This window comes from Monodelphis domestica, chromosome 1, assembly GCF_027887165.1.
Source record: "Monodelphis domestica isolate mMonDom1 chromosome 1, mMonDom1.pri, whole genome shotgun sequence".
Classification (NCBI taxonomy): domain Eukaryota; kingdom Metazoa; phylum Chordata; class Mammalia; order Didelphimorphia; family Didelphidae; genus Monodelphis; species Monodelphis domestica.
In genome coordinates, this window is record NC_077227.1 from 597908703 (window position 1) to 597933223 (window position 24521).

Here is a 24521-nt window from a genome sequence, read left to right on the forward strand (position 1 = left end):
AGATCCTCCAAACTGAAGATTCAAGCCAGAGATGCCTTGAAGACTCAAGATGAAGATGACCACCAGCCAAAGAAGTTCAGGACTTTTATACTCCTTTCCTTTCCCTTCCCCTCTTACCAGGGGCCAATCACAGCTTCCAAATTGCTTAGCACTGCCCAGGGGGACAGTGTCTGTGGGATCCACTTCTTATCCTCTGAAGGTGTGAACTCTTATCATAGGCTTCTGGAGGTGTCAACTCTTATCATAGGATCCATAAATTTCTGATTGATTGGGTTAAAAGGGTAGAGCTCTCCAAGTAAGTGATTTGTGAATTTTCTTACTTGATGGCTTTGTGAATTCTCTTACCTGATAGCTAAACAAGTGTTAAGTAAGGGTTTTTTGACTGATTAACTTAAACTACACAAAGACAGTTTGATTCACACTTTACACTGGTTTTGTTAACTGTGAGATGATGAGCCACCAAATTTGCCTAAAATAGGCCAAACTTACAAGTGATATTTGATCTCCTCTTTAGTCTATAGTGAAATCTCTCCTTACCTATGGAATTCCTAGATTCCTTCAAAGAGAAAAGCAGATACTTTACCTTAGTACTTCAATTATCATCATTCTTTCCTGCTTTCCTGAAATTATTTTATATATTTTTATATGCTTACTTTTGTATATGTTGTAGTCCTCCAGCAAAATTGACGTTACTTGAATGCTTTGTTATTATTTCTATATTACCAAGCCCTCATACAATGCTTTATATATAATAGATACTTAATAAATGTGTCTTGAATTGATGTATTACTGGTCCAAAACCTTTCATGGCATTGCTTTACTTTTATAGCTCCATCTGCCTTACTATTTCATAGCTCTCTGCAGGGACAATTAGGACAATGTGACAAAAATCATCTGGAGAATTTATTAATAGGTAATGTTTGCTGCCAGTCATAATAATTGACTTCATTATGTAGGTTGTTTACATAGACAGGATGGATAAAACAGAATTTTACGGAAGGTAGAAAAAGAAACTAATGATTTCTAAGAGAAAGAATAGATGGCAGAGGGGAAGATCTTTTTAACAGGCAAAACAGTAAACTGGAATCTACATATTAATCAGGTAACCTGAGAGCTATAAATGATGCCTCAGATGAATTTGGTAGGTTTTTACTAAATAAATGTTAGTAATAAAATTGAGTCAGAAATTCCCTTGTCTCAAGGTATACAGAATCAATAACTTTGCACATAGTTCTTCACACAGAACTTCCACAGATCAAGCTAATTTGAACCTTTTAATTCTAGTACCTACATAGGCCAAGAGGATGTAGGTGGAACTTATAAGTCAGATGGAAGGGAATATTCACACCCAGTCACAATCAAGAAGTCTACATATGCTGTGCAATACATAAAAAAAATATTTACATTCATATGTAGTCACTGGTTGATCTTTATTCTCGGAATATTCTCCCTCTATTGTTAGCTTCTAAATCCCTGTGTTCTTTTTAAGATTCATTTTTTAAACTATTTTGTGCAGGAAGCCTTTACCAATCTCACTTTCCTAACTAAAGTAACCTTATATAAAACTTTCTATCTTTCCTTTGCATATCCCTATTGAAGAATATGTTATTCTTCCCATTAGAATTGAATGTTTCCTCAGAGGTAAGGAAATTCTTCCTGCTTCATTTTAGGGCCAGTGCTTAGCATAAGTGCCTGACACATAGAAGGGCTTGCTAAATAAATAAATGTCCAAATGGGAGATTGTACTAATGTACCACACAAGTCTGCATTTTTTATTTTTACCATATACATGCATGACAATTTCATATTTGTGTGTATTTTACTGTTGACAGGTTTTCTCTCTCACATTACCTGAGCATTATTTTGCTATTGCACTTAAAAAACAAAAACAAAAAACAAACAAAAAAAACCCACAAGAAATTAGCAAATTAAAAAAAAACAGAATTACTCAACATTGGAGAAGACGTAGGAATTCAATGCTGGTAGAGAAGATGTAAATTAAATGACTATAATATTTATACCCTTTGACCCCCGAGATTCCACAAATAGGTTTATACAACATTAATAGGCCAATGATAGAAGAATTTGCTCATATACACCAAAATGTTTATAGTAGAATTTTTTTGTGACAGCAAAGAATTGGGAAATAAAGTTGATATCCACTAATTAGAGAATTATTAAATAAAATTTTTAAATTGTGGTTCATGAATATAATGGAATATTACTATGATGTAAAAAATTATAACAATGATGAATATAGAGAAGCATCTATACAAATATCTATATGGGGGGGCAGAGCCAAGATGGCGACTTAGAAGCAGCAAAAGTTCAGACATTTGAAAACCCTTCCTTACCGATCACAAACTGAATGCTCCTAGAGGACTGAAATTCAAACTTAACAACAGGACAGAGGCGAAGAACCCTCGTTCTGGACTCAAATCAAAAGCTATGCCCCCCAAAAGCCAGAATGCGAGAATACTCGGGTCTAAGGGGAAGGCAGAAGGAAGGTCCCAGGACCCGTTCCCCCCAACCCAGAGCTCTGAGCCCCCAGCAGCAGCAGGAAACTCTTGGCAGGCAAACGTGCTAGTTTGGAGGGTCTACCTTGTGAGCAGCGGGGCGCCGGGCTTGAATCACCCAGCTTGGGCGGCAGGGAGGCAGCCAGGGAGAGACCAGTGTGGCTGGGTCATTCCATCTGGCTCCAGTCTCACCAGGAGGTTTTTGCCTCGGGGCACATCCAGACGAACCCAGTTGAACCTAATACCATCAGGACTCCTCAGAGCTCAGGGAAGACAGGACCCCTCCCCCCCTAGAGTGCAGGGCCTCTGGCAAGGACAGGAACCTCGGGGCGGGCAAAGGCACTGGGGTACCTTGCAGACAGCGGAGAAGCAGCTGGAGAGAACTGGAGAGAGCCTGGGTGGCTCCAGCCTTCCAGGAGACTTCCTCCTCAGAGCACATACAGCCAGCCCAACCCAGTTGAACTTAATCCGATCAAAAGCCCCCAGAGGACAGGGAAGCCAACATTCCTCCCCTAGAGACTGTACAAAGAGATCTGACAAAGCTCCAAGAGGGCAAAATGACAGCCCCCAAAACAACAACAACAAAAAATGAGAGAAGCAAGAGCACAGACAAATATGGGGAGCAAAGAAGGGATAAACTCAAGCAAACAGAAAAAGAAGAAAGAAATTACAATAGACAGCTTCTGCATAGGTAATGAGCAAAGAGCAAACGAAACAGAGGGGGAGGGATCAGCAAAGGAAAAATCAGAAATCCCAACGAATTGGATGCAGGCTTTGGAAGAACTCAAAATGTAATTCAAAACACAACTAAGAGAAGCTGAAGACAATTGGTAAAAAAACTTAAAAACTAAATCATCTGGAAACAGAAAATAGTGTCTTGAAAGCCAAAATCAATCAGCTGGAAAATGAGGAGAAGATGATGAAAGATGAGAAAAAGGAGATGAAAGATGAGGTAAAGAAGATGAAAGATGACCTCCAAAGAAAATCAGACTAAAATAAAAAGAATGACCAAAAATCCAGGGATGAAATCCAGTCTGTAAGAACCAGAATACAACTAGAATTAAGACCTCACAAGGCAGCAGGACACAATAAAACAAAACAAAAAGAATGAAAAAATTGAGGAAAATATGAAGCATCTCATTCACAAAACAGGGGACTTAGAATATCATTCAAGGAGAGACCATTTAAATCATTGGTCTACCAGAAGACCATGACAAAAGAAAAAGCCTGGACATCATACTACAGGAAATTATTTTTTTAAAAACTGCCCCGATATCCTAGAACAAGAGGGAAAAGTGGAGATTGAAAGAATCCACAGATCACCTTCTGTACGTAATCCCCAACTGACAACACCCAGGAATGTTATAGCCAAATTCAAGAACTATCAAACCAAAGAAAAGATATTATAAGCTGCCAAGAAGAAGTCATTCAGATACCACGGAACCACAGTGAGGATAACACAGGATCTGGCTGCATCCACACTGAAAAAAAGAAAGGCATGGAATATGATACTCTGGAAAGCAAGGGAACTAGGTCTACAACCAAGAATCAACTACCCAGGAGTGAGACAAATACCTATATAGCCAAATCTTTAACTAATCTTGCAGAAATTAATAGACTGACTATTGAGTGAAGCGAATTTTGGAATTCCAGTGACACCCAAGAGGAACTTTTAGGGCTATGACTTCTTTTGAATAACAGTGCTTTTTGTCACTATAAAATGAGAGGGCAAGAAGCAAGTACATGGTAAAGTGGATGAAGGACTGGAAATCAAATTTAAAACCTGAGTTGGAATTCTGGCTTCTACTGTGTGAAATTAGAATCATAGTTGGAAGAGGTCATCTCATTTCTGGACAAGAATTCTTTCTTGAACATTTCCAAAATTATCATCTAGGATTCAAACTGTCGTGGAATTTCAAACTATCTACTCTACTGAGAAAAGTAGCTGTTCATAGCTATCAAAACAGTATAGTCCAGTCCCAAGAACTCTGAGGTTCCTGACAGTAGATCCTTTTTAAAAATCCAAAGAGGCCTAATCTTAGGATGTGGAGGTCAGTGCCAGAACACATGGGCTCCAAGATAAGACCCAACATAAGCAGTCAACATACCCAGAAGGTCTATCTGTGTCATAACTCAGTTCCAGGAGAAAATCCCATTTCAGGAACAAAACCTGGAGAGACAAATAAATTAAAGATGAAAATAACATCCAGAACCAAAACCAGAGATCCTCAAGATGAAGGAATGAGCAACTCTATAACAACTCTAACTAGAGACTTTAAGGAAAAAATAAATTTTCCATAAGAATTTCATCAATTCTTAGAACAAATGAAAGAAGAGATAAAAAGTGAAATACGAGTCCTAGAGGAAAGAATTGGAAGTAAGTTAAATAGCTTAGAAGAGAATGTGGAAAGCCTTACCCAAAAAGTAGAGTTCTTGGAAACAAGAATAGATCAAACAGAAATCAATGACTCCTCAAGACAGCAAGAAATATTGGAACAAAATCAAAAGATTGAAAAACTGGAAGAAGAAAATGTAAGATATCTGGTATCAAAAACAACTGATTTAGAAAACTGGTCAAGAAGAGATAATATTAAAATTATTGGCCTCCCTGAAAACACTGATCTAGTAAAAATCTTAGATACTATTTTTCAAGAAATCATAACTGAAAACTGCCCAGATTTATTAGGACCAGAAGGAAGAGTAAAAATTGAAAGAATCCATAGATCACCTCCTATAAGAAATCTTCAAATGAAAACTCCCAGGAATGTCATAGTTAAGATTCAGAATTCCCATATCAAGGAGAAAATATTGCAAGAATCAAGAATGAAACAGTTCAAATACCAAGGAGTTACAATTAGGATCACACAAGACTTTGCAGCTTCAACAGTAAATGAGAGGAGATCTTGGAATACAATATTTAGAGAAGCAAAAGACGTGGGTTTACAACCTAGAATAATTTATCCTTCAAAACTCGGCATAATCCTGTATGGAAAAAAATGGATATTTGATTCAGTAGAAGATTTTCAGGCATTCTTGATGGAAAGACCAGAACTGAGAGTGAAGTTTGGAATAGAAACAAAGGAATCCAGAGAAATGTAGAAAGAACCCTGGTAGTGTGAACTGATGCTGAGTGAAATGAGCAGAATCAAGAATTAAAATCAACAATGTAAAGAGAAATAATGCTGAAAGTAATGAAAAAAACTGGACAACCAAGTTTTGAGACAGAAGAGATGGACTCGAATGGATAAAGAAACCTATTTTTTTTTTACTACGGTGACTAATCCCAATATGGGGATTAATTTTGTTGGTGTTAGAAATCCTCTCAACACTGTTTTGGGTTTAGCAATAATGATGTCTTAATGGCCATTGCAATATTGTAAATTCACATAAAGGAAGAGAAGTTCAAATAGCATGACAAATATTTTGAAATTAAAGTAAAGAATTTTATACTTAAAGAAAATGGTTTGAAGTTAGCATTCCTGGTTTCATATAAAGTCCACTTTTTTGTGTTTACATATTTTGTTTTAGGTTTGGAAGGGCTTTTTATGTTTATTAGTAATAAACATTAAAAGTCCCCAACAAGTTGTAATTCACATTGTCTTTGAAGATGTTTTATGACTGACAACCTGCCTTCCAAATCATCATATTTTGTTATACTAGAAATTTGGAAATTTTCATTACAATAACTTGTCTGATCTCCAAAACTTGGCTCACTGGTTCTAGTTCTTTTCTGTCCCTTCCAACCCACCTCTTTTAAGAAATAGAAGCCTGATTCTTACTCTTCCCCATGATCTTTCTTTACTGCTACTGTCAATCCTACTTCAATAGGTTTAGAGGTTTCCCCATTACCTTGAAGGAATAAGTTAAACCTGTTTACCTTGACTTTCATCTCCCTACATTTTGACACTAACTCAGTCACTCCAGCTACTCTCATCCACTGAAGACCACCAGCATTCTTACCTTTATTCCTTTCTCTTGAGAAATTTGCTGCCCTCCCCTTCCTTCATTCATAGAAAAAAGTTCCTTGAGTGAGTTGAGGATCCTTAAGTATACCTTACCTTGTCTAAAAGCTTTTTTTTAATGCACATAATAAATATTTGTCAGTATCAAAAAAAAAAGAATCAACTATCCAGCAAAACTGACTATATGCTTACAGGGGAAAGTATGGTTATTCAAAAAACTAGAAAGAATTTCAAGAATTTGTAAAGAAAAGAAAAAATTTGTAAAGAAAAGACTTTACAAAAAAAATTTGTAAAGAAAAGAAATTGTAAAGAAAAAACTAAACAGAAAATTTGATGTCCAAGCACAGAACTCAAGAGAATCATCAAAAGGTAATTTATAAAGAGGGGAAAAAAGAAAAACAAAACAAAACAAAAAAAAACTTTTTTTAAAGAGACTCAATAAGTTAAACTGATATGTATCCCTATAAGAAAAAAGTCATTGGTAACTCTTAAAAACTGTTGTTATTACCTGGGCAGCAAAAAGAAGCACACTTAGAGGGAACAGTGACAAACTGTATAGGATGAAAGGACAAGACATAAATAGGTATATATGTGTGTGTGTGTGTGTGTGTGTGTGTGTGTGTGTATGCATGCATAAATACATACACATGTGTATGCATATATATACATATATATATATAACTAGAGCTTAAAAATAGGTTAATATTAAACGAAATGGGAAAAGAAACAAATGGGGGTAAATTTATATGTCACAAAGAAGATCATGGTGGGGTGGGACATCAATACACTGGAAGGGTAAAGAGGTCGGAGATAGGAAATATTCAACTTTTACATGCTTTGAAATTGTCACAAAGAGGGAAAAACAATCCAATCAATTGGGGGCAGAGAACAGATTTGCGCCCTATAGGGGAGTAGAAGAGTAACAAATAGACTGGTGGGGAGGGAAGCAATACAAGGGAGGGAGGGGGCGGGAGGATAATTTTAGAAAGACTACAGGGAAAATAAGGGGGGGGGGATAAGAAGGAAGGGGGTTAGAAAGGGAAGTAAAATAAGGGTGGGAACTAGGGGGATTGATTAAAAACAAACATTGGTGTAGAAGGAAATAGTGAAAGAAGGAAAGGCAGGAACAGGAGTAGAAATCAAAATGCTGGGTAATACACAGCTAGTAATCCTAACTCTGAATGTGAATGGAATGAACTCACCCATAAAACACAAGCAAATAGCATAGTGGATTAGAATCCAAAACCCTACCATATGCTGTCTACAAGAAACACACATGAGGAAGGTAGATACGCATAGTGTGAAAGTAAGAGGGTGGAACCAAATCTCTTGGGCATCAACTGATAAAAAGAAGGCAGGAGTCACAATTATGATATCTGAAAAAGCCAAAGTAAAAATAGATCTAGTTAAAAGAGATAGGGAAAGTAATTACATCCTGATAAAAGGTAGTATAGACAATGAGAAAATATCTGTACTCAACATGTATGCATCAAATGGCATAGCATCCAGATTTCTAAAGGAGAAACTAGAGGAGCTCAAGGAGGAAATAGATAGAAAAACTATACTAGTGGGAGACCTGAACCTTCCTCTATCAGAACTAGATCAATCAAACCAAAAAAAAAATTAAGGAAGAAGTAAAAGAAGTGAATGAAACCATGGAAAAATTAGAGTTAGTAGACACACGGAGAAAAATAAATAGGGACAAAAAGGAATATACCTTCTTTTCTGCAGCACATGGTACATTCACAAAAATTGACAATAAAAACATTGCAAACAAGTGCAAAAGAGCAGAAATACTAAATGCAACTTTCTCAGATCACAATACAATGAAAATAATAAGGGAACATGGGAGAGGTAAATAAAAAATTAATTGGAAATTAAACAATACAATTCTCCAAAATCAGTTAAAGAACAAATCGTAGAAACAATTAATAACTTCATTGAGAAAAATGACAATGGTGAGACATCCTTTCAAAATCTATGGGATGCAGCCAGAGCAGTACTCAGGGGGAAATTTATATCCTTGAGTTCATATATTAACAAATTAAGAAGGGCAGAGGTCAATGAATTGGGCATGCAAATTAAAAAATTAGAAAGCGAACAAATTAAAAATGCTCAGATGAAGACTAAATTAGAGATCCTAAAACTCAAATGAGAAATTAATAAAATTGAAAGTCAAAGAATTATTGATTTTAATAAATAAGACTAGAAGCTGGTACTTTGAAAAAACAAATAAAATAGACAAAGTGCTAGTCAGTCTAATTAAAAAAAGGAAAGAAAAATAATCAAATTGACAATATCCAAGATAAAAAGGACGCCTCACATATAATGGGGACGAAATTAAGGCAATCATTAAAAATTATTATGCCCAATTATATGGCAACAAATACGGCAATCTAGGTGATATGGATGAATACTTACAAAAATATAAATTGCCTAGTCTAAATGAGGAAGAAATAAATTACCTAAACAACTCCATATCAGAAAAAGAAATTGAACAAGCTATCAAAAAACTCCCCAAGAAAAAATCCACAGGTCCAGATGGATTCACAAATGAATTCTTTCAAACTTTCAAAGGACAACTAATCCTAATACTATACAAACTATATGACATAATAAGCAAAGAGGGACTTCTACCAAATTCCTTTTATGACACAAACATGGTACTGATCCCAAAGCCAGGCAGGTCAAAAACAGAGAAAGAAAACTATAGACCAATCTCCCTAATGAATATAGATGCAAAAATCTGAAATAGGATACGAGCAAAAAGACTACAGCAAGTCATCACAAGGGTCATCCACTATGACCAGGCAGGATTCATACCAGGGATGCAAGGATGGTTCAATATTAGGAAAACCATCCACATAATTGACCATATTAAGAAGTAAACTGACAAAAATCACATGATTATCTCAATAGATACAGAAAAAGCCTTTGATAAAATACAACACTCATTCCTATTGAAAACACTAGAAAGTATAGGAATAGAAGGGCCTTTCCTAAAAATAATAAACAGTACATATCAAAAACCATCAGCAAATATCATCTGCAATGGGGATAAACTAGAAATCTACCCAATAAGATCAGGAGTAAAACAAGGATGCTCAGGATCACCTCTATTATTTAACATTGTACTAGAAACACTAGCAGTAGCAATTAGAGAAGAAAAAGAAATTGAAGGTATTAGAATTGGCAATGAGGAGACCAAGCTATCAATCTTTGAGGAGGATATGATGGTTTACTTAAAGGAATCCTAGAGAATCAACCAAAAAGTTACTCGAAATTATCAATAACTTTAGCAAAGTTGCAGGATACAAAAGAAACCTGAATAAGTCATCAGCATCAGCATATATCTCTAACCCATTTCAGCAGAAAGAATAAGAAAGAGAAATTCATTTAAAATCACCCTAGACAATATAAAATACTTAGGAATCTATATGCCAAGAACTATATGAACACAACTACAAAGCACTCTCTGCCCAGTTAAAACTAGATCTAAACAATTGGAAAAACATTGATTGCTCATGGGTGGGATGAGCTAACATAATAAAAATGACAATCCTACCCAAATTAATTTACTTATTTAGTGCCATACCCATTGAACTATCAAAAAACTTCTTTATTGAATTAGAAAAAAAACGTAACTAAGTTCATTTGGAAGAAAAAAAGATCAAGGATATCCAGGGAAATCATGAAAAAAAAATGCAAAGGAAAGAGGACTTGCAGACCCAAATCTCAAACTATACTATAAAGCAGTGGTCATCAAAACAATTTGGTACTGGCTAAAAGACAGAAAGGAGGATCAGTGGAATAGACTTGGAGTAAGTGACCTCAGCAAGACAGTCTATGACAAACCCAAAGACCTCAGCTTTTGGGACAAAAATCCATTATTTGACAAAATCTGCTGGGAAAACTGGAAGACAGTGTGGGAGAGATTAAGTTTGGATCAATACCTCACACCCTCCACCAAGATAAACTCAGAATGGGTGAATGACTTGAACATAAAGAAGCAAACTATAAGTAAATTCGGTGAACACAGAATAGTATACATGTCAGACCTCTGGGAAGGGAAAGACTTTAAAACCAAGCAAGACATAGAAAGAGTCACAAAATTTAAAATAAATAATTTTGATTACATCAAGTTAAAAAGTTTTTGTACAAACAAAACCAAATGTAACCAATATTAGAAGGGAAGCAACAAATCGGGAAACAATCTTCATAACAAAAACCTCTGACAAAGGTCTAATTACTCAAATTTATAAAGAGCTAAATCAATCGTACAAAAAAATCAACCGATTCTCCAATTGAAATGAGCAAGGGACATGAATGGGCAGTTTTCAGCCAAAGAAATCAAAAGCATTAATAAACACATGAAAAAGTGTTCTAAATCTCTGATAATCAGAGAGATGCAAATCAAAACAACTCTGAGGTATCACCTCACACCTAGCAGATTGAATAACATGACAGCAAAGGAAAGTAATGAATGTTGGAGGGGATGTGGCAAAGTGGGGACATTAATTTATTGCTGGTGGAGTTGTGAATTGATCCAACCATTCTGGAGGGCAATTTGGAACTATGCCCAAAGGGCGATAAAAGACTGTCTGCCCTTTGATCCAGCCATAGCACTGCTGGGTTTGTACCCCAGAGATAATAAGTAAAAGGACATATACAAGAATATTCATAGCTGCACTCTTTGTGGTGGCAAAAAACTGGAAAATGAGGGGATGCCCTTCAATTGGGGAATGGCTGAACAAATTGTGGTATATGTTGGTGATGGAATACTATTGTGCTAAAAGGAAAAATAAAATGGAGGAATTCCATGGAGACTGAAATGACCTCCAGGAAGTGATGCAGAGTGAGAGGAGCAGAACCAGGAGAACATGTACACAGAGACTGATACACTGTGGTACAATTGAAGGTAATGGACTTCTCCATTAGTGTCAATGCAATGTCCCTGAACAACCTACAGGGACCAAGGAGAAAAAAACACTACCCTCAAGCAGAGGACAAACTGTGGGAGTAAAAACACCGAGAGGAAAGGCAACAGCTTGACTACAGGGATGGAGGGGATATGATTAAGGAGAATGAACACTCTAATGCAAATGGGTTCAATTCACGACACATGTGATACCCAGTGGAATCGTGCGTCGGCTATGGGAGAGGTGGGGGGGGGGGGGAGAAAAAGAAAATGATCTTTGTTTCCAATGAATAATGTTTGAAAATGATCAAATAAAATAATGTTTAAAAAATCTATATAGGAAAGATCTATAAAAACCGGTGCAAAATCAAGTGAGTAGGGCCAGGAAAATGATATATAAAATGACTACAATACAAAATGAAAGGACCACAGAAAAGTTAAATGTTGCAAAATTACAAACAAGCATGACTCTAAAGAAGAGATATTATAAGACATACCCATTTTATCTATTTGTAGAAGTAGGAGGTCCACCAGTGCAGCACATTGATCATAGTTTAACACTATTCAATACTGCACCAGCTATACTGACTTCCCCCACCCTTTTTCTTAAAATATTATAAAATATCATTTATTATGTAGATCTCTGGGAGAGGAAAGAAGGAATAATGGAGGCAATAATGATGCTATAAAAATGACATTGGAGGGATAGGGGAAGGAGGGAGGGAGGAAGGGAGGGAGGGAGGGAGGGAGGGAGGGAGGGAGGGAGGGAGGGAAGGAAGGAAGGAAGGAAGGAAGGAAGGAAGGAAGGAAGGAAGGAAGGAAGGAAGGAAGGAAGGAAGGAAGGAAGGAAGGGAGGGAGGGAGGGAGGGAGGGAGGGAGGGAGGGAGGGAGGGAGGGAGGGAGGAAGGACGGACGGACGGACGGACGGACGGACGGAAGGAAGGAAGGAAGGAAGGAAGGAAGGAAGGAAGGAAGGAAGGAAGGAAGGAAGGAAGGAAGGGAAAAAAAACACAATGGTAGTGAGTGACCTGGGATCAAATCATCTTGGGAGCCCTGAAAACTTACAAGTACTCAAACCAAGGTATAGAAGTTCAGACTGGGCATCCTGCCTGTTCCTCCTCATTCAACTATCCAGAGGTGATAAGAGACCAATTTTAATATAAATTCAAAGTCAAGAAGTAGGTTAGACAAATTAGCAGACAACCAAAAAAGGAGCCTGATTAAAAAAAAAGCTTCTACAGTGACAAGGAAGCTCAAGGCACAAACTCAGAAGACAGTGACATGAAAATATTTACATGCTGTCTCAAAGAAAAATGTAGATTGTACATAAACCCAAAAGAATACCTAAAAGAGCTAAAAAGATTTTTTAAGAACAAAAAGGCTTGTAACCAAGGAAAAATATTCTAAATTGACCAATAAAATAAAAATTTTAAAAGGAGCAAAAAGGGAAGGAATAGGGGACAAAAAATAAAATAATGCCCTGTTTGGAGAACTGTGAACTAATCTAACCACTCCAGCGAACAATTTCAAACTATAAAAGCCTATAAAAAAGGATACTTTTTTGATCCCACAGTAGTACCACTAGTTCTATATGCCAAAGAAATAAAAAGGAAAAAAGATTCACATGAACAAAAATATTTATAGCATCTCTTGTAGTGACAAAGAATTGGAAACTGAGGAAAATGTACAACTTTTAGAATGACTAAACAAGTTGTGGTATATGATTGTGATGGATTATTGTGTTATAAGAAATGATGAGGGGGTTTCAGAAAAACCAGAGAAAACTTATATGAACGGATGCAAAATGAAGTTGAGTAGAACTAGAAGAACAGTGTACACAATAATAGCAATATTGTTCATAATAATCAAATGTGAAAGACTTATTGATAGAATGATCCATTATAATTCCAAGACTCATGATGAAAAATCCTTCTACCTAAAGTGAGAAAACTGATGGAACCTGAGTGCAGATGGAAGCAATTTTTCTTTTCCTTGCCTTTTTTTTCGTTCCCTGCAACAAAGCTAACATGGAGATGTTCTGCATGAATTCATGTGTATGACCGTATATTTCTTGTCAATCAGTGTGTAAGGAGAAGGATTTGAGGAAAGGAAAGAATTTGGAACTGAAAATAAAAAAATGTAATATTGCCTTGGCTTCAAGGTCCATAAAGTAAAGAAGTTAAAAGTTGACTGGCTTAGTTTCTGGACATCATTTTAAACTTTTTCTAAGTAGGCCTGGGCGAGTTGGATCTTTACTTTAGTTAATCTCTCTACCTGATCCTTCTCTGAATCAATATCTTTTTTTTTAAATGTAGGTTAGATTGGAGTTCCTTTATCATATGCAGTATTATTCTGATTTTTTTTATATGCTCTAATCGGATAGAGACACAAACCAATCTAAAATTATTCACATGGTGGCAACTAGCCATTTCCTGCCTAGAAAATGTCACTTTCTCTTTTTACCCAAAGATGATCAGTGTTGGTCACATCCAATGCCTTCTAGTGCACAGGGAGTGGGGCCTTGATGCCCAACCATAGGCAAGAATTAAGGGCATCCCAAAGAGATAATAAGGAAAAAGACTTGTACAAGAATATTCATAGCACTCTTTGTGGTGGCAAAAAACTGGAAAATGAGGAGATGCCCTACAATTGGGAAATGGTTAAACAAATTGTGGTTTATGCTGCTGATGGAAAACTTTTGTGCTCAAAGGAATAATAAACTGGAAGAATTCCATGTGAACTGGAATGACCTCTGGGAATTAATGCAGAGTGAAAGGAGCAGAACCAGGAAAACATTGTACACAGAGACTGATACACTATGGTAAAATCAAATGTAATGGACTTCTCTTCTAGTAGCAATGCAATTATCCAGAACTATTCGGAGGGCCATATGAGAAAGAACGCTATCCAGATCCAGAGGAAGAACTGTGGGAAAAGAAACACAGAAGAAAAACAACAGCTTGATCACATGGGTCAATGGGGCTATGATGGAAATGGGTCTTGATCAATGACATATGTTAAACCCAGTGGAATTGTGCAGATATAGGAAGGAGGTTAGGGAAGGGGAGGGAAAGAACATGAGTCTTGTAACCATGGAAAAATATTCTAAATCATCTAATTAAATAAAATGTAAACAAACAATCAAAATAAAAAACAAAAAAAGAATCAAGGGCATCATTTTGCATTGATTGCTGCGGGCATCATCAGGTCCCTGCATCCCAGGCAAGATACAGTCTAGAGTCATTGTGGCAAACCTATGGCACATGTGCTAGACGGGGCACTCAAAGTCCCCTCTGTGGACAACATGCTGTCACTCAGCACTGAGTTCACCAGACTGTTACTAGAAAGCCAAAGAATCATGGCTGGACTGTTCCCCTCCCCCTCTCCATTCATGCCTCAGGACATTTCTCACATCAACCACCACTTTAAAAGTTTCACCATCACTGGTCTAAAGCTTTCAGATTCTGAAAGCCAAATGACATTTTACAACATTTTTACTATCCCTTAATATATTGTCCTTTGCATCAAAGTCACTGAGTATCAAGGCATTTATTTACTCAGTTTGAGTAAATTCTTCAGAGAATCTTTTAAATCTTTATTCTTTGGAGCAAGCATAAGCTCTGTAGTCTTCATGGCAGCACTTCTGCTTTAGTGTGCTGTAAAATTTTTATTTCAAAACTAAATAATCCTGCTGCTATTCAGTCATGTGACTGAATTTTGTGACCCCACTTGGGGTTTTCTTGGTAAAGATACTAAAGTGATTTGCCATTTCTTTCTCCAGGTCATTTTACAGATGAAGAAACTGAGATCAATAGGGCTGTGATTTGACCAAGGTTACACAGCTAGTGTCTGAGGCCAGGTTTGAACTCAGGTCTTCCTGACTCCAAACCCATTATGCCACAGAGCTACCCTGCTTCACCTAACTGCCCTAGTGACTCTACTGTCCATGAAATGACATTTCTTGTTTTTGAACATGCAAAAAAAATTCACACTACTAATTCATCAATGTATATCTTTGTAAAATACTTGTGATCATTCCTTATGTTGAATTGCAAATTCTTTATGTCCTCTCTTCATTTACAATAAGAATGTCAATGTGGCCATCTTTAAGCTAATCTAAAAGCAATTAATAAATGCTGACAGTTAAATTCACATTTGTAGATGGTCCAAGTTCTAACTGTGATTTTTAATATACAATCTTTCCGTTACTACTTCTCTAATACCATTACTGGAGGTCACTAAGCTCTTCCCTCCTCTTTCATAGGTTGCTATAACCAAAAACTTTTAAATAGTGGCTATCTGATAATGTCCCTTTCAATATTTAGGAAGAATGGTCTTTGGGAAAATGGACATTCTAACAAGAAAAGCATAGAGAAAATGGTTTTATAACAAAGTTAAAAGTCAATGCAGATCTCTGCTCTCAATTTATAATCTATTAAGAAGGACACATACAAATAAAGATCATTAAAATAGAACACTGAGGCAGCTAGCTGGCTCAGTGGATTGACAGTCAACTCTAGAAATGGGAGGTCCTGGGTTCAAATTTGACCTCAGACACATCCTAGCTGTGTAAGCCTGAACAAGTCACTTAAACCTTATTGCCTAGTGCATACCAATCTTCTGCATAGGAATCAATACATAGGATTGATCCTAAGATTGAAGATAAGGGTTAAAAAAAAATAAACTGGTTCACAAAATAGTTGTACTAAAAAAAAAAACAAAAAAAAACAAAAAAAAACCAAAAAAAACCAACAACACATGTGTTTAGCCAGTACAAAGTGCTATTTGAGTACAACGAAAAAAGACCAGTTCTAACTAGGGAAGATATGTAGGGTTAAGGAAAAGTAACCAATTTACTGCCTTTGAAAATGCAAAATGCAAACTGCCTCTTAATTCTTTATTTCAGGCATTCTTTACAATCTAAGCTAAGTCAACAAGTTCTCCACTTTTTAATTCATTTAACCACCTAGAAAGGGAGAACATTTAAAATTAATTTGAGAGGTTGCTAACTTTTAATTTTGACTAATTACATATTATATTAACTTTTTCAAGTGCCTTAACTGGTCACTTATTTGTATTAACATTTTCACCATTTCATTCTTAAATCCCTTCATTTATTATCTAAAAACTCAATTATTTATCATCCTTATTTTGACAGTCCTTTTTTGTATTAACCATTATTTTACATACTAGGTACAATCTGCTTAAAAACAATCATTTGGGAATAAGGATCTTCATTAAAGGGGAAAAAGTCATTAAAAATCAGTCTGCTTTCCCCTCCCCGCCTCCAATCCTTAGTTGTCTTATGTTCTGCAACATGGAACAAGTGTTTCCATAGGCTTTCAAGTCCTCATCTCTCATATATTTTAAACACTTTGAACAGTTCCGAGTCTTCTTTAGTTGTCTTCTTAATTTCTAAGCAAAATGAAAATTTCATATCTTTGAGAAAATAGATGTTATTCATTGTATGATTCCATTTCTCCCCCCTTCTATATCTCCAATCCCCTTAACATCAACATCTATTTTCTCCTCTTTTGCCCCAGCTTTGAAGAAGGAAATAATAATTTTCTCCTTGATAATGGGAACCTCTCTACCTGTGCTCTTAGCCTTATCCCCTTCCATCTTTTCTGGTTGCCCATTCAATTAAGTATTCTCTGTAATTATATTAGTTATAGCTAACATATAGCACTTTGAGATTCGCAAAGTACTTTACAAATATTATTGCTATCCTGACAACAACCCTAGGAGGTAAGTGCTACTGTTAACTTCATTTTAGAGATGAAGAAACTTAGACAAACAGCACTTGCATGACTTTTCCGGGGGTTGGGGTCACACAGTAAGTGTCTGAGCTTAATTTTATACTAAAGTTGCGTTCCTTTCTCAAGTATTCTAATGCTATATCCACTCTACCAATTAGATCCCTGATTTAATTATAAAACTTCAATTGTTTTATCCATTAGTTTCTTGAGTACTATTCAAAAATAATCTCAGATCTCTCCAATTAATAAAAAAAAACACCTTAACTATCATTCCCTCAAGCTATTTTCCTATTAGTTCTCTTCTCTGACAAACTCTTAGAAAAATCTGCCTAAATTCAGTGTCTTACTTTACCTCCCACTTACTTCTCTATCTCTAATTGGCTTTCAGTTCCTACTAGTAAACTAAGATAAGCAACTATGTCCTGACTGCTAAATGCAATGTTATTTTCTCTATCCTCATTTTTTATTTCTCTTGCATCTCTTGGCATCATAGGCCACTTCTTTCTAGACAGTCTTTCCATTTCTCCACACCAGGATCTTCATCCTTGACACTGGAGAGACCACTGTACTCTATCTACTGGTCCTTCTTCTACATGATTGGAAATTCTAAGACTCCTTTGCTGGATCATCATCCATGTTCTGCCTACCTGGCATTCCTCTATGAATGAAGATTTCCAAAGTCTCATCTCTCTATTATGCAAAGCAATTGCTTACCAAACAGCCATTTCCACCCAGATACCTCATATCTCAAACTCATTATGTCCAAAGTAAGTTATTATATTCCCCTACTAAACTCATTCCTTTCTGACACTTTTCTTTTTCTGCTAATGGCACTACCATGATTCCAGTTACTCAGATTTAAAACTTCAGACTTTTCCTTAAGTCTTTGATCTTTCTTGGAACCTCAATCTCAGTGGCAAAATTGTGTGCATTTTACGGCCACAATTCTCACATCAATCCCCTTTTCTCTATTCATGAAGAATGTTACTTCTTGCCTACACTACTGAAATAGCCTCCTAATTTGGCAATCCTGTACCCAATCTCTCCCTTTTCAGATAAATCTTTACAGCTAACAAAATATTTCTAAAGTATACTTCTAACTACACAATTCCCTGTTTAAAAAGCTTCAGGGACTCCTTACTGCCCCCTAGGATAAAACATAATCTCCTTTGCCTGGCACTTATAGTCCTTCATAAGCTGGTTCTAACCTTTCTTTCCAGGCTGACTACACATTATTTCTCAAGTTCTCAATGGTTTATCTCTATTGCCTTACCTGTTGTTCCCCATACACATTTTATCTCTTGCCTCCCTGCTTTTTTTCTACCTCTTCTTTCCTCTTGGAATCCCCATCTTCTTTTATCAATAAGTTCAGGTGCCACCTCCTTCATGAAGCTTTTCCTGATTCCACCTGTTGTTAATGCTTATTTTTTATATTGTGTTACCGGTTATATGTTGTTTCCTTCCAGTAGAATATAAGCTCCTTGAAGGGAGGGGCTATTTCTTTTTTTTCCTTTATAATACCTCTTCAATAGCATAGAGGTCAACAAAGAGAAGGTAAATAATTACTCATATCCCTCCATATTTTCTATAAGAATAACAAAATCCTTTATCAGATACCTAAAAATCTGGGTAAACTATATGTAAGGCATTCCTGTGACCTAATGGTATAATAATCCTGCTGTAAAAAAGGCAGAAAGGTTAACTGATTTTTTGTGACCAATACTTCTTTCTTCTAGATGTTTGGTAACTATTCCTTTAACAATCTAGTCTAGAACTTTATCAGAAATTGAGGTTGTTTATTGTCCTAAAATTTGAAGACTTTTACTTTTTTCCCTTCTGAAAATTAAATCACTCACTGTTCTTCAGTCCAAAAAGTACCTCTACCATTACCTACAATCTTTTAAATATGACTGTGGGTAAATCAACCATCTTATCTACAGAAGTGGAATTAGACTTGTTCTACTTGGTTCCGGAGGAAGAATAGAAGGAATTGAGGATGACTCTGTGATTATAAGTTTAAGATGACCAGAAATCTCAAGCTTAACATATTCAAAAAAGATCTCATTATTCCTGCTGAGCCCCCGTTCCTACATCTGTTACTACTGAGTGCACCACTATCCTCCTGGTCATCAGAAAAGTTAGTTTCCATATCTTTCTATCTCATCAATTCCCACAAAAACCAGTTAAGAGGCATCCATTAAATACCTACTAAAGGACAAGTATTATGCTTAAGATTTTAAGAACAAGGACAAAAGTCCTTGCTTTTGTGATGAGTGAAATTCTCTAAGGCTGTGGTTTCCATTTCATATTGTTTTGTTAAAGATTGCTCAAGATTTCTAAATTAGCCAGTAGACTCCCTATATAGTCCAAATAGAGACTAAAATAATCTAACTTGAGCCACCAGGTTTGGGGTTAAAAAAGGGGTGGTGCTGGTAAATGCCCACTTCCTGTCCCCAAAAAGCTAGTATATGCTCCTAGTGAAGTAATTATCCAATCCCTTGACAGTATACCATAAGAGGTTTCTCACTGGTCAATAACCAAACAGGAAACAAACTCAAGAGACTTTCTCCCAGGAACTTGCAGGTATTCTGGACACCAAGTCAGTTTGACATAGGAAGTTTCCAATTTTGTGACTGCCTAGTTGTTGATTACTTCACCACCCAAGAAAGTCTTGCCAGTTTTTGCATCTAGTCAAAAGAGGGGAGGTCTCAATGTGGCTTCCCAAGAGAGACTGGTTGAGCTTTAGCCATAAAACCAAACTTTGAGTTTTTAAACCAAAAGACTTTTTTTTTTGGGGGGGGGGGGCAAAAGGGGAAAAATTAATATTAACTTTCCACACTTTCAAAGATATTACTTTGGAACAGAAAAAAATATATACAAAGATGGGTACTTAGCACAGTGTCTGATACATAATAGGTGTTTAATAAATGTTTATTAACTACTGACAGTTGTATACAGAATATATGTAATAGTTAGAATATAAGATAATTTAGGGAGAGAGGGCACTAGCAACCGCAATAGAATCAAGGCTTCATGTAGATTGCACTTGAGCAGAGAACTAAATTCCTGAGACAAGTATTCCAAAAGGCAGAAATGAGAGAGTGAATTACAGGTATAGGGGGACAGTTTGTACAAAAACAAAGAGAGCAGATGGATTATCCTATGTGTGCAACAACAAGAAGTCCAGCGTGACTAGATTGAAGAGTGTATAAAGGAAATAATGTCCAAGAATATTTTCTAAAATGTTAGGAAGGGGTCTGATTAGGAAGAGAATTAAATGTCAAACAAGAGAGATTGTGATTTTGGAGGTAACAGGGAGCCTCAAACTGACTGAATTTGGAAGGAAGGAGGCATTGGAAGATTTATTTCTAAGAAAATTAATTTTCACCAATGTGGAAGATGGAATGGAGTAGAAAGAGGCTTTACATAGGAGCAGCAATCAGCAGGCTATCGCAATAGTGTAGGAAAGAGATGAGGGCTTGAACTAGGAAGGTAGCTGTGTGAGTGGAAAGGAGGAATAATATAAAAGAGATTTATAAAAGTAAAAATGTCATGATAGTGAATGTGTTAAGTTTGAGATGCCTATAGAGTATCCTGTTTGAGATGTCTAAAAGACAGCTGGTAATGTGGGACTAAAAGTAAAGAAAGAAGATAGGTCTGGATATGTAGATATGGCATCATCTGTACAAAGATGGTGATCAAATCCATTGAAGCACATGAAATCACCAAGTGAGAAGGTACAGAAAGAAAAGAAAATGCAGGATAGACACAAATAGTTCACCCACAGTGCGCATGATGTGGATATTGATGAGTGAGGGATACTAAGATAGAGCAGGAATATGAACATGAATTATATATACATAGTATCACTGGCAAAAAGGTACATTAATAAGATAGTTATTGATAATGTATTAGAACGAAGTTCTATACATTTATTTATTCAAAACACAAAGTTTTTAATGAGGAAAGAAATAAAGGATGGCAAAGCAAGTTAGTGTTCTAGAACAAGAGGCAGAAGTAATCAGACTACTGTAAACCTCAAAATTTCTCAGACTTATGAATGTTAGGGGTTTCCCCCATTGGGGAATCTTCTACTTAAAAAAAATTCCCTAGCAGATGGTGAGAACTCTACTTGAGTGTAGGGGCTCCTAGCTATGGGAGTGTCCCTGCTCCACCCTACTTAAGACTGCTTTAGGACAGAAAACGGCTTGCTAAACAATGAAAGTACTTTGATCCATGCTTATGGAAGGGACAGGAAGTTCTTTGAGTCATGACTGTTTTAGAATTGATACAATGGGATACTAAGTACCTATAAAGGTGGGGCAACTTGTAAACTACTTAAACCTAAAAGGGTGATACCTTATTCAGAGGTTTTTTTCTAATGAAATTTGTCAACACAGAAGCATTTTTTTCCTGACTTACTAAAGAGATTAAAACTACTCAGCTGTGAATTCAAAATGGGCGGTCCTTTAGAAACATCTACAGTGATTGTTAGATGTAAGGACTTAGGGGAGGTGACAGAGGAGATTTTTACCTTAAAAATAAGAGCTAGGATCTCGATTTCTGACTCTCATTCTGAAGGAGAGTTCCTTGAGGAGCTCCTCTGAGGGGCTCTGTCCCTCTGGGGTAGGAGCTCTGGAGGCTCTTGAGAGAGGCCCTTTGAAACAATCTCTGGCTGGAAGACTCTGAGGAAGGACGCTGGCCTGGTGTCACTAGTATCCTTGTTTAGTCAGACCTTGTGGTGAATGTTAAAAAAACTGACTGATTTCTCTTTTAAGACTCAGGTCTAGGCCATATTGGCTTGAGGCCCTTCATACTTATTCCTTTCTTACTCTCTCTCTCTCTCTTTCTTTGATTACTCATTGTATTGTTAATTAAATTTTCTATAAAACCCAATTGACTTGGGTATTTGAATAATTGGGAATATTTCCCTGGCGACCACCTTATATTAGATTTTAAAACCCAAGACACTGTAGTGAAACATATTTCTGCGGTCAAAATTTACTCATCTTCTCTTATATCTATCACAATTTATATCTTCCACTATTTTAATCACTACAGTTTAAGACCTCAACCATTTTAAATCTCACACTACCAACAAGCAATTATTAAGCACCTATAATTTGCCATGCATTGTATGAAGTAGGGTCAGCTGCTTCATTAGACGTTAAAGTATAGATAAATATGATTAAACATAATAAATGGAGGAAATTGAACTTCAATAGATAATATAATTTTTAAAAGCATGTCTCTCAAATATATTTTAGCTATTCAACCTATATGTTCCAAATATACTATGATGTCATAAATAACAGATCAAGAGGAGTGGAGGATTCTTTTGTTTTTTTATGGGCCACAATAACAGAAAATATAATTTTGGCACTTAAATGACTATATCACAGTCTATCACCCCCATCCCCAAGAGATGAAGGCATTCTGGAAATAGCATAATGAAAAGTACTTGTTAAAGATTATTCTAGTAACCTACCTATCATGTATATATTATTAGTGAAAGGAACTACAGTAGGGGAGTTATTGCATTCATCTGATCATGAGGTGATGAGGGCTGAACTAATAGATTTTTCAAAGTTAAAATAAATAAAAGCACAATATTTATGATGGGCTACTAATATAAATGCCCTGAAGGCAAGGAGTGTTTTGTTTTTTGTCTTTGTATCTGTACTGCCTATCATAGCATCTGGAACATAGTAGGCCCTTAATAATTGTTGCCTGATTGATACTGGGAACTAGAATATGTGTAGCATGTCTGTTCCTAAGTTTTATAGGTAACAAAGTATAATTAAAATAGTAACTCTATAGTTAACAAAATATGAACACATCACTATTCTACTAAAAAAGCGTGCTTTCTCCTAATCCTCAAAATGGCATAGATTAAGAAGTTCAAATCATACAGGTTATTTAGTTCCTTTAGAAGATAAGGGAACCGAAGGTCTGAAGGGGCAATGATTTGCCCAATGTCACATAAGTGGTGTTGTGACAGGCGTCCCTCCAAAAAATCTGGTTGGAGTAGCTATTCTTTTACCATCTGACAGGCTTTCTCTGCCCTATTCATTCCACATCCTTTACTCATCCCCATCTGTTTTCAGGAAGCTCCTCATATCTAGAAATTTCTTGTTTCAAGGCTTCCTCCCTGTGACATCAGGGGTAGAAAACCAATCATAGAAGCCTGAGGAAAAACAAGCTTCTCATAAATATCTGTCCAGTTCAGCTTCCCTTAGCTACCCTGATGCACAGATGAACGAGTTCCATTCCTCAACTAGTAAGAGCTCCAGGTTATGATGCATCAGGTCCTGACCTCTTGAAAAAGCATTAGGGACTTTTCCTTCTTACCACAACTTGAAGGATTCTGTGTGTTTAAGATTCTCTGATTGTTTTCCTTTGGTTCCCTTCTTCCTACTTGGCAGTATCTCTCCTAGGCTGTGGGGTTGGAAAGAAGTTCTAATACCCAGCCCTTGTCTGGAAGGTGTATGCTGTCCTACTATATCCTTTGTTTCCTTTGCCTCCTCTATATGTTCATTTAGACAAAAGCAAGATATTTTGACCTTAGGAAGAATACACATTGGTAAACTATGGCTAGTAATAAACATACACACAGGTTTTTCCATGAAAATAAGTGGTATCTTTTGAATAGACAGGGTTAAACTGTACATTGATTACTTTAAAGAAATTATACCTCAGTCAAATATAACAATCTATTAGTTAATTACTTTGCATGAGAAACTTGGTCCTAAAAAATCCTAAAAACAAAGTCCCAGAGAAAATATGTATCTTGAAAGGATAAAGATAAGGTTATACTTTACTTGTTCCATTCTAGAGATTTGGAAGCCAATGCCTAGGGAACTAAAGGTTCCCCAAGTCAAAGATATGGTATAAAAAAATCCCACTTTTGTTCTCTAAAACTATATTCTCATTAGTCTTTCCACCAAAATCGACACCCCAAAACCCAACTCTGCAGCTTTGTATCACTTTGTGGGGCAGGAGTAGGCAAAAAATTAAAAAGGAATGCTTCACAAGAGTATAGAAGGTAAGATGCCTCCACAATGGCTCTGACTTTGGGAAGAAGAAACAAGTGGAACTAATTGCATCTTTCCCTACAGTATGTATGTTCATATTCTTATACTTTTCATTACCTCTGGAAAAGGCTGGGAAAGAACCAAAGTGAGCTGATGACATGTCAGGTCTGCATTTTCTTGTTTCCCTGGCTAGAGATTATAGCCCAAATTTCCTGGCACAGACAAATCAGCTGATCATTCTGGTCTAGGTCGGACAATCTTCAATGACATCTCAGTTAAGGAGAGGTTAAGAGCAGGATCTAGAGCAAAAGGGTCAATTATCCTGAGAAACC

At 36.4% G+C, this 24521-nt stretch overlaps 1 protein-coding gene across 13 annotated transcripts in view; it reads right to left on the reverse strand.

Moving 5' to 3' along the window:
* HMBOX1 (homeobox containing 1) overlaps nt 1-24521 on the reverse strand; it is a 276942-nt gene that overhangs the window by 232431 nt on the left and 19990 nt on the right. For 4 of the 13 annotated variants that reach the window (XM_056813726.1, XM_007476502.3, XM_056813719.1 and 1 more), the window contains exon 2: nt 4625-4686. The exons of the other annotated variants lie outside the window; for them this stretch is intronic. The gene's annotated coding sequence lies outside the window, so the exon portion shown is untranslated. The remainder of the gene's footprint in view (nt 1-4624; nt 4687-24521) is intronic. 13 annotated transcript variants of the gene reach the window in all.